The 13,202-nt window shown below is 44.2% G+C and overlaps 2 protein-coding genes and 16 non-coding genes across 26 annotated transcripts in view; 17 read left to right on the top strand and 1 right to left on the bottom strand.

Annotated features, from left to right (window-relative positions):
- LOC125704496 (FHF complex subunit HOOK interacting protein 1A-like) overlaps window positions 1-2,687 on the bottom strand; it is a 19,864-nt gene extending 17,177 nt beyond the window's left edge. For all 9 annotated transcript variants that reach the window (XM_048970101.1, XM_048970102.1, XM_048970105.1 and 6 more), the window contains exons 1-2: window positions 2,547-2,687; window positions 48-186 (exon numbers count right to left, since the gene is read on the bottom strand). The gene's annotated coding sequence lies outside the window, so the exon portion shown is untranslated. The remainder of the gene's footprint in view (window positions 1-47; window positions 187-2,546) is intronic.
- Window positions 2,646-13,202, top strand: part of LOC125704495 (SH3 domain-containing protein 19-like) — a 27,544-nt gene continuing 16,987 nt past the window's right edge. The window contains exon 1 of the mRNA XM_048970099.1: window positions 2,646-2,754. The gene's annotated coding sequence lies outside the window, so the exon portion shown is untranslated. The remainder of the gene's footprint in view (window positions 2,755-13,202) is intronic.
- trnar-ccu (transfer RNA arginine (anticodon CCU)) lies at window positions 5,971-6,043 on the top strand. The gene has a single exon. It is a non-coding gene; the product is annotated as a tRNA-Arg (tRNA).
- trnar-ccu (transfer RNA arginine (anticodon CCU)) lies at window positions 6,430-6,502 on the top strand. Its single transcript has one exon. It is a non-coding gene; the product is annotated as a tRNA-Arg (tRNA).
- Window positions 6,889-6,961, top strand: trnar-ccu (transfer RNA arginine (anticodon CCU)). Its single transcript has one exon. It is a non-coding gene; the product is annotated as a tRNA-Arg (tRNA).
- On the top strand, window positions 7,348-7,420 carry trnar-ccu (transfer RNA arginine (anticodon CCU)). The gene has a single exon. It is a non-coding gene; the product is annotated as a tRNA-Arg (tRNA).
- Window positions 7,811-7,883, top strand: trnar-ccu (transfer RNA arginine (anticodon CCU)). The gene has a single exon. It is a non-coding gene; the product is annotated as a tRNA-Arg (tRNA).
- trnar-ccu (transfer RNA arginine (anticodon CCU)) lies at window positions 8,270-8,342 on the top strand. The gene has a single exon. It is a non-coding gene; the product is annotated as a tRNA-Arg (tRNA).
- On the top strand, window positions 8,733-8,805 carry trnar-ccu (transfer RNA arginine (anticodon CCU)). Its single transcript has one exon. It is a non-coding gene; the product is annotated as a tRNA-Arg (tRNA).
- trnar-ccu (transfer RNA arginine (anticodon CCU)) lies at window positions 9,192-9,264 on the top strand. The gene has a single exon. It is a non-coding gene; the product is annotated as a tRNA-Arg (tRNA).
- On the top strand, window positions 9,651-9,723 carry trnar-ccu (transfer RNA arginine (anticodon CCU)). The gene has a single exon. It is a non-coding gene; the product is annotated as a tRNA-Arg (tRNA).
- trnar-ccu (transfer RNA arginine (anticodon CCU)) lies at window positions 10,114-10,186 on the top strand. The gene has a single exon. It is a non-coding gene; the product is annotated as a tRNA-Arg (tRNA).
- trnar-ccu (transfer RNA arginine (anticodon CCU)) lies at window positions 10,573-10,645 on the top strand. The gene has a single exon. It is a non-coding gene; the product is annotated as a tRNA-Arg (tRNA).
- trnar-ccu (transfer RNA arginine (anticodon CCU)) lies at window positions 11,032-11,104 on the top strand. Its single transcript has one exon. It is a non-coding gene; the product is annotated as a tRNA-Arg (tRNA).
- trnar-ccu (transfer RNA arginine (anticodon CCU)) lies at window positions 11,495-11,567 on the top strand. The gene has a single exon. It is a non-coding gene; the product is annotated as a tRNA-Arg (tRNA).
- On the top strand, window positions 11,958-12,030 carry trnar-ccu (transfer RNA arginine (anticodon CCU)). Its single transcript has one exon. It is a non-coding gene; the product is annotated as a tRNA-Arg (tRNA).
- trnar-ccu (transfer RNA arginine (anticodon CCU)) lies at window positions 12,421-12,493 on the top strand. Its single transcript has one exon. It is a non-coding gene; the product is annotated as a tRNA-Arg (tRNA).
- On the top strand, window positions 12,880-12,952 carry trnar-ccu (transfer RNA arginine (anticodon CCU)). Its single transcript has one exon. It is a non-coding gene; the product is annotated as a tRNA-Arg (tRNA).

Genomic DNA, 13,202 nt, shown 5'->3' with positions numbered 1-13,202 from the left:
GAGAAGTAGGATAGTAAAGGTGACGGCTGACTGAGCAGTGACATCACCTGAGAGACAGCTTCAGTGGACATGTCCTTCAGCTTCAGTGGGTGTGTCCTTTAGCTTCAGTGGATGTATCCTTCAGCTTCAGTGGACGTATCCTTCAGCTTCAGTGGATGTGTCCTAGAGAGGGTCACTGTGGGGCCACTAAGCAAATAGGTAATATCTGTATTCAAATTTGAAATGTACTACTGATGTATTGCTCGGTAGAACGCAGCAGCAGAAAGGCCATGTGACAAGCCCATCCAATCATGTAGCCTGTGCCTTGACACCGCTTTGGGTTCTCATTCCCCTGAAAAGTGTGAGAGGGGCTGGGACTCTCCTGGCCACCCCCCTTGTGTGGGATTGGCTGCCGCTCTGCTGGCCACTCCCCCTTCTATGTGGGAGGGGCTAATGCTCTGCTGGACACTCCCTCTTGTGTGTGGGAGGGTCAGGGCCTCTCCTGGCCACCCCCCTTGTGTGGGATTGGCTGCCGCTCTGCTGGCCACTCCCCCTTCTGTGTGGGAGGGGCTAATGCTCTGCTGGACACTCCCCTTGTGTGGGCTGGACTGTTCAGGCCACTCCCCCTTGTGCGTGGGAGGGGGCTGGGGCTCTGCTGGCCACTCTACCTCATGTGTCAGAGTACCATCTGGAGTGCTCTTAATAGCACTAAAGGGATTTCCCTCTCCATAATCTGCACAGCACAGGCAGGGCACCATCCAAATGCACTGCTTCTGTACAGCAGCAATAATTCTTATTTATATGAAACTATACTGTGTACTGTGTGAACTGTACAAAATGAAAAATAGGTTTTGGGGTTAATGTATGTGTTCAAGAGGGAAACCCTAGGGTTAATTGACAGTATCAGGTTTGGCTACGACATTGTTAGGGACCTGTCAAAGCACATGTGGCGCCCTAGACCAGCTTCACCGCCGGTGCCCCCTGTCTGAGACAAAGTGAAATCGGTTGGCTAAGTCAGCGCCCCCTCAGAAGATGGCGCCCTAGGCCAGCTTCACCGTCGGCGCCCCCTGTCTGAGACAAAGTGAAGTCGGCTGGCTAAGTCAGCGCCCCCTCAGAAGATGGTGCCCTAGGCCAGCTTTACCGCCGGCGGGCTAAGTGAGGGATTAAATCCACAGGGCCAAAGCAGTTTCCCTTCTCATGCTTGCAAAGAATGTTGTGTGAGCCCACGCCTGTTCTCTGTATCCTCCCCAGGTGTTGGCGACAGGACTTAGCGGTCTCTATTCTTCCCTGCCCACCCGGCTGCCTATGTCACCTAATTTGTTGACTGGCACTGTTAATTGAGTTCTACCAATTGGACTTTCTTAGTTATCAAGTCAATGATACAGTTAAATTCAAAGCTAAAGCATGCAAACTGTAAGGGCCACTTGTAGATACTCTGCTCATTGCATATGTAATACAAATATTACATCTGCGTTACACAGGGGAATTCCTGCACATAACTCATAGGCAGGAACATAGTCCTCCTCTGTCATAAACACCCCCCAGTTCCAGGAGAGGAACATCGTCAGCTCTTTATCCCAAAAATACACTTCTGTCTGAAAAGCCCCCCTACCTCGTCCAGGATAACCGAGTATGATACACATCAATAATTTAACGTGGAAAAAACAACTTCAAACAAAAAACACTGCAGGTGCCTGCTTCCCCATTTCAGAATCTTTCTCTGTTCTCTTTACAGTCGCGACCCACCACACATGAAGTCGTGGGTCTTTAAACGGTGAGTCGGTAGAAGCTGGCGACCAGCACTGTGATCTGTAACCCGACGCACACGCTGTCCGCCGTGGAACCAAATAGCTGCTGAAAGGCGAGACTCCAGTGCGGGCATGTCTGCCGGTCAAGAGGCCGCTTTCAGAAAACTTTCTCTGTTAATCAGCTGTCTTGTGAGAATCCATCTTCAGTAGTACAGGGTCACAGAGAACATTCTAAAGCATTCAATAATAATAATAATAATAATAATAATAATTATTATTATTATTATTATTATTATTATTGTTGTTGTTGTTATTGTGGTTGTAAACAAGAAAGAGCAGGTTTTATGTGAGCTGCTGGTGTTTGATTTAACAAAGAGCTGCACTTAGTAATGAGTGGTATATTTATATTTTTAGTATTTTAATCTCCGAACAACCATTTACTGCTTCAGCTATTTCAGAGCATCAAAACCTGACCCACATGCAGACAGACCTTCCCCCATCGGGAACAGTAGCTGTACATTCATTAAAGTTCAAATTCTGAAGCTCAGCAAACTTTTTTTCAGCCCCAAAGAGTTTTTACAGACGACAAGTAAGACTTTCCCGACTTATTTTTGACGTGCTAATTCCAGTAACACGCGGACAAATTGTAAACTATGAGATGGGATATCATCATATAAAAGGTTAGAAGATTGAAAATAGCTTATATTACCACAAATACTTATGTGGCGATTATTTATAACAAGCACAAATAAACACGCGATCGCATACTTAAAATTAAAATAATTATTAACAAATAAAAACAGACACCCAAAGTCTTACTGTGAATTTGCGGAAAGTGATGTTACGCTTCTTTGGGAATACATTACTGCAGGCTTTACTCCATTTTTTCTTCGTTAAATCCGTCTGTAAGGTTGTATTCCCCCAAAGGACACTTTGAACGATATAAGCTCACACACTGTGATAACTTGTTTTTAAACGGCTGGCATCAGCCACCAGCTTAACTGCAACCTGCGCTACCGACCGAAAGGTGAGTTAGATCCGATCGACTCCTCCCCACCCTGTACACACACACACACACACGCACACACACACGCACACACACGCACACACACGCACACACACACACACACACACAGAGAGAGACAACTATCTGCGGATTAACGTGCTAAAACTCTCCGGCGTAGGTCTCTATCCGATCTGTTTACTTGTTCATTTTTAAATATATTTTGAGCGAATTACTTGACCTTCATCGATTTCTCAGATTCACCGCACTAAACACACAACGCTCATTATTCCTCTTATAAATCTTCACAAGAATTTAAGAAAACGTAAGCAAAAAAACCTTTTAACTGCAAAACCCACAATATCAAAGTGTAAACGTTACGTGTGATATCTGATTTATCGTTGTACTACATCAGTAAATGTATATTTCGTTTTTTTCTATAAATTTAACTAAAAATGCTCCTAAATATTTTCGATATGACGGAAAAAATAGTGGAATAAAAATAAAGCAATCCTGAGCTACTCCATCCATCCATCCAGCTTGGACTTATCCCAGCAGGGACAGTAATCGGGCCACAAGGTGGCGTACTGACCACAAAGCACCCGGGGCAGTTATATCCATGCGCAAAATCATTTGATTGTAATAACTTAAATCATGAAATTTCTTCAATACACTGAATTATAATATATTACCATGAATAATTGCAAATTTACAGTCCATAATTGCTTTAATATGAATTTTAAGGCCTTGAATAACATTTTCTCTTGTTCTGAGAAGCTAGCCAACCAACCACATGTTTAAATTAATAATTTAAAAAGGGCTTGCGTCAAGCACCTGTTAAATTCTGTAGAAGAGTGGAAGATAACCTATGGGCGTTAATACCTCCCCCTCCCTCCGCAGAAGGACTCCCATCACACCGCACCTCTAATAAGCAGCAAAGATTAGCGGGCAGCGGTGCAGCGTAAAGCCCGTTCACCTGACAAAGGCAGCCGTCAGCTCGAGCGCAGCGCTCTGTTCATCGCCTGTCAGAATCAGACGCATTGTGGATCAGGATACTGTCCTAAGAGCGGGCCGTGTAATGTCAGGCGTTAGCGCGAGCAGCTGTCAGTCTCAGAGGGTCGACCTCCTGTCTGTGAACCACCAAGGTCAGAGGAAGGTCGTTTAAACGTCTGCCATGCAGATCCCAGCACATGGCGTCACACACATCAGTCCCAGGCAGATGTTAACTGGCCGGCAGCATCTGCGAGGTTTAGCTCCATGTGGGAGAGTTTTGTCACCTTTCAAAGCTGCACCATTAATTTCTGAAGCTACCGACGACCTAGAAAACAGAAGCTGAAAATAAGTCATTTTCCTTCTAGTCATAAACATAAAGTGCGTAACCTGGGTACATATATGGCACAAATGGGGGCAGCTATATTTGTTTTATCTGTTGAAAGAGATCTTACCAGACGGGACAAGCAAATAGAATGAAGGGGAAAGCACAGTGCTGCCCCAGAGTCCTAAAGCAGGACGAGTGCCCAGTGCATCTTCACGCATATCACGCATATCAAATCAGACTATAGCCCAGATCAGTTCATCGCGAACACACGGGCATGTGGAATACAGCGACACCTAGTGCTGAGAAGCCAGACCGCATCCGAATTCAGCGCGGAGTTTTATCCACTGGCGTGTGCGGTTGGGGTCCTCTGATAAACTGTATGTTTTACCAGGAAAAATCCTTTTAATTGATGAGGTTTTCTAAGAGCAGATTAGCTGTCCTCACCCAGGCAAATTTCTGTCCATCTATGGTACCACATTGGCTTAGTACATAAAAATTCCTTTATGCAGTTTAAAGATTTATTTGGGAGGAATACTTCAGCTGAAATAAAGAAAACATGTTATTCAACCATTTTGTTTCTTTCTTATCTGATCAGATCCCCACATTCACTCTACCGTCACTCACACACGCGTCAAACTAAATTCATGGGGTTAATCTAAGATGATGGTTTCAAAGAGATATTCTGTCCTGGTCTGTGAGCAGAACAGCAGAATATCGCTATTGGAGAATCAACATGCATGATTTTGGCAGATAAATTACCTCCCAGTCTGACTTCTTTATCTGTACCTGCTCCTGCAGAAATAGACCCCCATGTAAATATGTAATTGTTCTCAATTATTATTACTGTTTATTACTGTTTAAATATGTGTGTGTGTGTGTGTGTGTGTGTGTGCTGTGCTATTGTAGACCTACAATTTCCTTTAGTATTAATAAAGTAAGTATGTATGTATGTATGTATGTATGTATGTACAGTGTGTATTTATGGATGTATGTATGTGTGTATGTATGTATGTACAGTGTGTATGTACATACAATGTGTATTTATATATGTATGTATTTATGTACAGTGTGCATGTAGGTATGTATGTATGTATGTAGGTATGTACAATGTGTATTTATGTATATATGTACAGTGTGTATATATGTATGTATGCATAGATAAGTATGTATGTCGTAACTCAAGTTGGTCATAAGTCAAGACTATTTTTCCCACAAGAAATAACTGAAATATCCACAATGCGTTCCGAAACTCCCAAAGCACCCTTTACCTAATCTACTCATAAGAAAAAAGGTTTGTGTGTGCATGTCTGTAGTCTGTATGTATGTATGTATGTCTGTATGTATGTGTGCATGTCTGTATGTATGTGTGTGTATGTATATATGTATGTATATGATATGTGCATGCATGTGTGTACAGTATATATGTTTCTGTATGTGTGTATGTATATATGTATGTGTGTGGACAAAAGTCTTGGGACACAATTCTTTATCATTGAATGTGTTTCATTCAGACCCACATCCCATCTGGGGTGATGAACTTTATGATCCCTAACCACCCAAAATGCTCCATGTCTGCTGGATGGATGGATGACTGACCCTGTGCTTAGAGCCCAAACTTCACTCCTGTCTGTACATACACTAGATAGACAAAAGTACTGGGGCACACCTCTTAATCACTGAATTAAGGTGTTTCATTCAGACCCAATGCCACAGGTGTATTAAATCAAGCACCAAGCCATGCGGTCAGCTTTAGAAACATTTGTGAAATTATGGGTCATTTTGAAGACCTCAGAGAATTCAAGTGTGGTACTGTCAAAGGGTGCCACCTTTGCAATAAGTCAGTTTGTGAAATTCCTTCCCTGCTCAATATTCCATAGTCAGCTCTAAGTGGTATTATTGTAAAGTGGAACTCAAAACCTGCAGCCCCAGTGGCCTAATGGATAAGGCATTGGCCTCCTAAGCCAGGGATTGTGGGTTCGAGTCCCATCTGGGGTGATGAACTTTATGATCCCTAACCACCCAAAATGCTCCAGGGCTGCTGGATGGATGGATGACCCTGTGCTTAGAGCCCAAACTTCACTCCTGTCTGTATATACACTAGATAGACAAAAGTACTGGGGCACACCTATTAATCACTGAATTAAGGTGTTTCATTCAGACCCACTGCCACAGGTGTATAAAATCAAGCACCAAGCCATGCGGTCAGCTTTACAAACATTTGTGAAATTATGGGTCATTTTGAAGACCTCAGAGAATTCAAGTGTGGTACCGTCAAAGGGTGCCACCTTTGCAATAAGTCAGTTTGTGAAATTCCTTCCCTGCTCAATATTCCATAGTCAGCTCTAAGTGGTATTATTGCAAAGTGGAACTCAAAACCTGCAGCCCCAGTGGCCTAATGGATAAGGCATTGGCCTCCTAAGCCAGGGATTGTGGGTTCGAGTCCCATCTGGGGTGTTGAACTTTATGATCCCTAACCACCCAAAATGCTCCAGAGCTGCTGGATGGATGGATGACCCTGTGCTTAGAGCCCAAACTTCACTCCTGTCTGTACATACACTAGATAGACAGAAGTACTGGGGCACACCTCTTAATCACTGAATTAAGGTGTTTCATTCAGACCCACTGCCACAGGTGTATAAAATCAAGCACCAAGCCATGCGGTCAGCTTTATAAACATTTGTGAAATTATGGGTCATTTTGAAGACCTCAGAGAATTCAAGTGTGGTACCGTCAAAGGGTGCCACCTTTGCAATAAGTCAGTTTGTGAAATTCCTTCCCTGCTCAATATTCCATAGTCAGCTCTAAGTGGTATTATTGCAAAGTGGAACTCAAAACCTGCAGCCCCAGTGGCCTAATGGATAAGGCATTGGCCTCCTAAGCCAGGGATTGTGGGTTCGAGTCCCATCTGGGGTGTTGGACTTTATGATCCCTAACCACCCAAAATGCTCCAGAGCTGCTGGATGGATGGATGACCCTGTGCTTAGAGCCCAAACTTCACTCCTGTCTGTACATACACTAGATAGACAAAAGTACTGGGGCGCACCTCTTAATCACTGAATTAAGGTGTTTCATTCAGACCCAATGCCACAGGTGTATAAAATCAAGCACCAAGCCATGCGGTCAGCTTTACAAACATTTGTGGAATTATGGGTCATTTTGAAGACCTCAGAGAATTCAAGTGTGGTACCGTCAAAGGGTGCCACCTTTGCAATAAGTCAGTTTGTGAAATTCCTTCCCTGCTCAATATTCCATAGTCAGCTCTAAGTGGTATTATTGCAAAGTGGAACTCAAAACCTGCAGCCCCAGTGGCCTAATGGATAAGGCATTGGCCTCCTAAGCCAGAGATTGTGGGTTCGAGTCCCATCTGGGGTGATGAACTTTATGATCCCTAACCACCCAAAATGCTCCAGGGCTGCTGGATGGATGGATGACTGACCCTGTGCTTAAAGCCAAAACTTCACTCCTGTCTCTATATACACTAGATAGACAAAAGTACTGGGGCACACCTCTTAATCACTGAATTAAGGTGTTTCATTCAGACCCAATGCCACAGGTGTATAAAATCAAGCACCAAGCCATGCGGTCAGCTTTACAAACATTTGTGAAATTATGGGTCATTTTGAAGACCTCAGAGAATTCAAGTGTGGTACTGTCAAAGGGTGCCACCTTTGCAATAAGTCAGTTTATGAAATTCCTTCCCTGCTCAATATTCCATAGTCAGCTCTAAGTGGTATTATTACAAAGTGGAACTCAAAACCTGCAGCCCCAGTGGCCTAATGGATAAGGCATTGGCCTCCTAAGCCAGGGATTGTGGGTTCGAGTCCCATCTGGGGTGTTGAACTTTATGATCCCTAACCACCCAAAATGCTACAGAGCTGCTGGATGGATGGATGACCCTGTGCTTAGAGCCCAAACTTCACTCCTGTCTGTACATACACTAGATAGACAAAAGTACTGGGGCGCACCTCTTAATCACTGAATTAAGGTGTTTCATTCAGACCCAATGCCACAGGTGTATAAAATCAAGCACCAAGCCATGCGGTCAGCTTTACAAACATTTGTGAAATTATGGGTCATTTTGAAGACCTCAGAGAATTCAAGTGTGGTACTGTCAAAGGGTGCCACCTTTGCAATAAGTCAGTTTGTGAAATTCCTTCCCTGCTCAATATTCCATAGTCAGCTCTAAGTGGTATTATTGCAAAGTGGAACTCAAAACCTGCAGCCCCAGTGGCCTAATGGATAAGGCATTGGCCTCCTAAGCCAGAGATTGTGGGTTCGAGTCCCATCTGGGGTGATGAACTTTATGATCCCTAACCACCCAAAATGCTCCAGGGCTGCTGGATGGATGGATGACTGACCCTGTGCTTAAAGCCAAAACTTCACTCCTGTCTGTATATACACTAGATAGACAAAAGTACTGGGGCACACCTCTTAATCACTGAATTAAGGTGTTTCATTCAGACCCAATGCCACAGGTGTATAAAATCAAGCACCAAGCCATGCGGTCAGCTTTACAAACATTTGTGAAATTATGGGTCATTTTGAAGACCTCAGAGAATTCAAGTGTGGTACTGTCAAAGGGTGCCACCTTTGCAATAAGTCAGTTTATGAAATTCCTTCCCTGCTCAATATTCCATAGTCAGCTCTAAGTGGTATTATTACAAAGTGGAACTCAAAACCTGCAGCCCCAGTGGCCTAATGGATAAGGCATTGGCCTCCTAAGCCAGGGATTGTGGGTTCGAGTCCCATCTGGGGTGTTGAACTTTATGATCCCTAACCACCCAAAATGCTCCAGAGCTGCTGGATGGATGGATGACCCTGTGCTTAGAGCCCAAACTTCACTCCTGTCTGTACATACACTAGATAGACAAAAGTACTGGGGCGCACCTCTTAATCACTGAATTAAGGTGTTTCATTCAGACCCACTGCCACAGGTGTATAAAATCAAGCACCAAGCCATGCAGTCAGCTTTATAAACATTTGTGAAATTATGGGTCATTTTGAAGACCTCAGAGAATTCAAGTGTGGTACCGTCAAAGGGTGCCACCTTTGCAATAAGTCAGTTTGTGAAATTCCTTCCCTGCTCAATATTCCATAGTCAGCTCTAAGTGGTATTATTGCAAAGTGGAACTCAAAACCTGCAGCCCCAGTGGCCTAATGGATGAGGCATTGGCCTCCTAAGCCAGGGATTGTGGGTTCGAGTCCCATCTGGGGTGTTGAACTTTATGATCCCTAACCACCCAAAATGCTCCAGAGCTGCTGGATGGATGGATGACCCTGTGCTTAGAGCCCAAACTTCATTCCTGTCTGTACATACACTAGATAGACAAAAGTACTGGGGCGCACCTCTTAATCACTGAATTAAGGTGTTTCATTCAGACCCAATGCCACAGGTGTATAAAATCAAGCACCAAGCCATGCGGTCAGCTTTACAAACATTTGTGAAATTATGGGTCATTTTGAAGACCTCAGAGAATTCAAGTGTGGTACCGTCAAAGGGTGCCACCTTTGCAATAAGTCAGTTTGTGAAATTCCTTCCCTGCTCAATATTCCATAGTCAGCTCTAAGTGGTATTATTGCAAAGTGGAACTCAAAACCTGCAGCCCCAGTGGCCTAATGGATAAGGCATTGGCCTCCTAAGCCAGAGATTGTGGGTTCGAGTCCCATCTGGGGTGATGAACTTTATGATCCCTAACCACCCAAAATGCTCCAGGGCTGCTGGATGGATGGATGACTGACCCTGTGCTTAAAGCCAAAACTTCACTCCTGTCTGTATATACACTAGATAGACAAAAGTACTGGGGCACACCTCTTAATCACTGAATTAAGGTGTTTCATTCAGACCCAATGCCACAGGTGTATAAAATCAAGCACCAAGCCATGCGGTCAGCTTTATAAACATTTGTGAAATTATGGGTCATTTTGAAGACCTCAGAGAATTCAAGTGTGGTACCGTCAAAGGGTGCCACCTTTGCAATAAGTCAGTTTGTGAAATTCCTTCCCTGCTCAATATTCCATAGTCAGCTCTAAGTGGTATTATTGCAAAGTGGAACTCAAAACCTGCAGCCCCAGTGGCCTAATGGATAAGGCATTGGCCTCCTAAGCCAGAGATTGTGGGTTCGAGTCCCATCTGGGGTGTTGAACTTTATGATCCCTAACCACCCAAAATGCTCCAGAGCTGCTGGATGGATGGATGACCCTGTGCTTAGAGCCCAAACTTCACTCCTGTCTGTACATACACTAGATAGACAAAAGTACTGGGGCACACCTCTTAATCACTGAATTAAGGTGTTTCATTCAGACCCACTGCCACAGGTGTATAAAATCAAGCACCAAGCCATGCGGTCAGCTTTATAAACATTTGTGAAATTATGGGTCATTTTGAAGACCTCAGAGAATTCAAGTGTGGTACCGTCAAAGGGTGCCACCTTTGCAATAAGTCAGTTTGTGAAATTCCTTCCCTTCTCAATATTCCATAGTCAGCTCTAAGTGGTATTATTGCAAAGTGGAACTCAAAACCTCCAGCCCCAGTGGCCTAATGGATGAGGCATTGGCCTCCTAAGCCAGGGATTGTGGGTTCGAGTCCCATCTGGGGTGTTGAACTTTATGATCCCTAACCACCCAAAATGCTCCAGAGCTGCTGGATGGATGGATGACCCTGTGCTTAGAGCCCAAACTTCACTCCTGTCTGTACATACACTAGATAGACAAAAGTACTGGGGCGCACCTCTTAATCACTGAATTAAGGTGTTTCATTCAGACCCAATGCCACAGGTGTATAAAATCAAGCACCAAGCCATGCGGTCAGCTTTACAAACATTTGTGAAATTATGGGTCATTTTGAAGACCTCAGAGAATTCAAGTGTGGTACCGTCAAAGGGTGCCACCTTTGCAATAAGTCAGTTTGTGAAATTCCTTCCCTGCTCAATATTCCATAGTCAGCTCTAAGTGGTATTATTGCAAAGTGGAACTCAAAACCTGCAGCCCCAGTGGCCTAATGGATAAGGCATTGGCCTCCTAAGCCAGGGATTGTGGGTTCGAGTCCCATCTGGGGTGTTGAACTTTATGATCCCTAACCACCCAAAATGCTCCAGAGCTGCTGGATGGATGGATGACTGACCCTGTGCTTAGAGCCCAAACTTCACTCCTGTCTGTACATACACTAGATAGACAAAAGTACTGGGGCACACCTCTTAATCACTGAATTAAGGTGTTTCATTCAGACCCAATGCCACAGGTGTATTAAATCAAGCACCAAGCCATGCGGTCAGCTTTACAAACATTTGTGAAATTATGGGTCATTTTGAAGACCTCAGAGAATTCAAGTGTGGTACTGTCAAAGGGTGCCACCTTTGCAATAAGTCAGTTTGTGAAATTCCTTCCCTGCTCAATATTCCATAGTCAGCTCTAAGTGGTATTATTGCAAAGTGGAACTCAAAACCTGCAGCCCCAGTGGCCTAATGGATAAGGCATTGGCCTCCTAAGCCAGGGATTGTGGGTTCGAGTCCCATCTGGGGTGTTGAACTTTATGATCCCTAACCACCCAAAATGCTCCAGAGCTGCTGGATGGATGGATGACTGACCCTGTGCTTAGAGCCCAAACTTCACTCCTGTCTGTACATACACTAGATAGACAAAAGTACTGGGGCACACCTCTTAATCACTGAATTAAGGTGTTTCATTCAGACCCAATGCCACAGGTGTATTAAATCAAGCACCAAGCCATGCGGTCAGCTTTACAAACATTTGTGAAATTATGGGTCATTTTGAAGACCTCAGAGAATTCAAGTGTGGTACCGTCAAAGGGTGCCACCTTTGCAATAAGTCAGTTTGTGAAATTCCTTCCCTGCTCAATATTCCATAGTCAGCTCTAAGTGGTATTATTGCAAAGTGGAACTCAAAACCTGCAGCCCCAGTGGCCTAATGGATAAGGCATTGGCCTCCTAAGCCAGGGATTGTGGGTTCGAGTCCCATCTGGGGTGATGAACTTTATGATCCCTAACCACCCAAAATGCTCCAGGGCTGCTGGATGGATGGATGACTGACCCTGTGCTTAGAGCCCAAACTTCACTCCTGTCTGTACATACACTAGATAGACAAAAGTACTGGGGCACACCTCTTAATCACTGAATTAAGGTGTTTCATTCAGACCCAATGCCACAGGTGAATTAAATCAAGCACCAAGCCATGCGGTCAGCTTTACAAACATTTGTGAAATTATGGGTCATTTTGAAGACCTCAGAGAATTCAAGTGTGGTACCGTCAAAGGGTGCCACCTTTGCAATAAGTCAGTTTATGAAATTCCTTCCCTGCTCAATATTCCATAGTCAGCTCTAAGTGGTATTATTGCAAAGTGGAACTCAAAACCTGCAGCCCCAGTGGCCTAATGGATAAGGCATTGGCCTCCTAAGCCAGGGATTGTGGGTTCGAGTCCCATCTGGGGTGTTGAACTTTATGATCCCTAACCACCCAAAATGCTCCAGAGCTGCTGGATGGATGGATGACCCTGTGCTTAGAGCCCAAACTTCACTCCTGTCTGTACATACACTAGATAGACAAAAGTACTGGGGCGCACCTCTTAATCACTGAATTAAGGTGTTTCATTCAGACCCAATGCCACAGGTGTATAAAATCAAGCACCAAGCCATGCGGTCAGCTTTACAAACATTTGTGGAATTATGGGTCATTTTGAAGACCTCAGAGAATTCAAGTGTGGTACCGTCAAAGGGTGCCACCTTTGCAATAAGTCAGTTTGTGAAATTCCTTCCCTGCTCAATATTCCATAGTCAGCTCTAAGTGGTATTATTGCAAAGTGGAACTCAAAACCTGCAGCCCCAGTGGCCTAATGGATAAGGCATTGGCCTCCTAAGCCAGAGATTGTGGGTTCGAGTCCCATCTGGGGTGATGAACTTTATGATCCCTAACCACCCAAAATGCTCCAGAGCTGCTGGATGGATGGATGACCCTGTGCTTAGAGCCCAAACTTCACTCCTGTCTGTACATACACTAGATAGACAAAAGTACTGGGGCACACCTCTTAATCACTGAATTAAGGTGTTTCATTCAGACCCACTGCCACAGGTGTATAAAATCAAGCACCAAGCCATGCGGTCAGCTTTACAAACATTTGTGAAATTATGGGTCATTTTGAAGA

The sequence above is a fragment of the Brienomyrus brachyistius genome, chromosome 12 (genome assembly GCF_023856365.1).
Source record: "Brienomyrus brachyistius isolate T26 chromosome 12, BBRACH_0.4, whole genome shotgun sequence".
Classification (NCBI taxonomy): Eukaryota; Metazoa; Chordata; class Actinopteri; order Osteoglossiformes; family Mormyridae; genus Brienomyrus; species Brienomyrus brachyistius.
The sequence above is the reverse complement of the archived record's forward strand: the minus strand, read 5'-3'. Positions and strand labels throughout refer to the sequence as shown.